Raw genomic sequence first — 772 nt, 5'->3', positions numbered from 1 at the left:
GCCATCACTGGATATTTTAATTATCATTCATCATGTTGATATAATACATTACACCATTTATATGACTGTGTATAAATTTGAAGGCAAAAAAATACCAGATTAAGCATGGTTGACCATCTGGAATTCTCCTCCCTTGCAATTTAAAAGCTTTCTGTCTTTTTTTATTGCATCTGTGTCTGCATCGCCAGGGAGACGCGTGTGACAGCTGTCCATCACTCCCTGAAGGAAATTACAATGTTGCTGGCTTACCAGGGCCCAAGGGAGAGAGAGGAGAGCCAGGTTTGCCAGGGGAGGGCAGAGCAGGCAAACAGGTGCGAGTTTTTCTGTACAAATGCATGCTTTCGCAATGAATTAGTGGGGTTTTGTATGACTATTGCACATACATAGAGTTAGACATCTCAAATAAAAAGCCTAACTTAGGAGCACACAATCTGTGCTACATATATGACTGATACTTTAAGTCATGCAGCTTGTTGAGGAGGGGTCCACATTTCTAAGCAACTGAACTTGCGATTTTGGCCTAGCAGATGATAAAAAGAGCAAAATAAAAAATAAAAACTTTTAACTTCTGTGATTTAATATTGATAGTACTTAGTTAAGATGCCATTAAACAAATATGTGTGATTAATAGGGTCATAATGATACATTGATACAGATCAATACATCGATCAAATGACTAACAATATGGATGTTCAATTAAATATTCTTGTTACATTTTGTTTCCATTTGTGAGTTTTTAAAATGTAACTGGTTAAAATAGGCACATAATAAA

This window comes from Sinocyclocheilus grahami, unplaced genomic scaffold, assembly GCF_001515645.1.
Source record: "Sinocyclocheilus grahami isolate Dianchi unplaced genomic scaffold, SAMN03320097.WGS_v1.1 scaffold4694.1, whole genome shotgun sequence".
Taxonomy (NCBI): domain Eukaryota; kingdom Metazoa; phylum Chordata; class Actinopteri; order Cypriniformes; family Cyprinidae; genus Sinocyclocheilus; species Sinocyclocheilus grahami.
Note: the sequence above shows the minus strand (reverse complement) of the source record.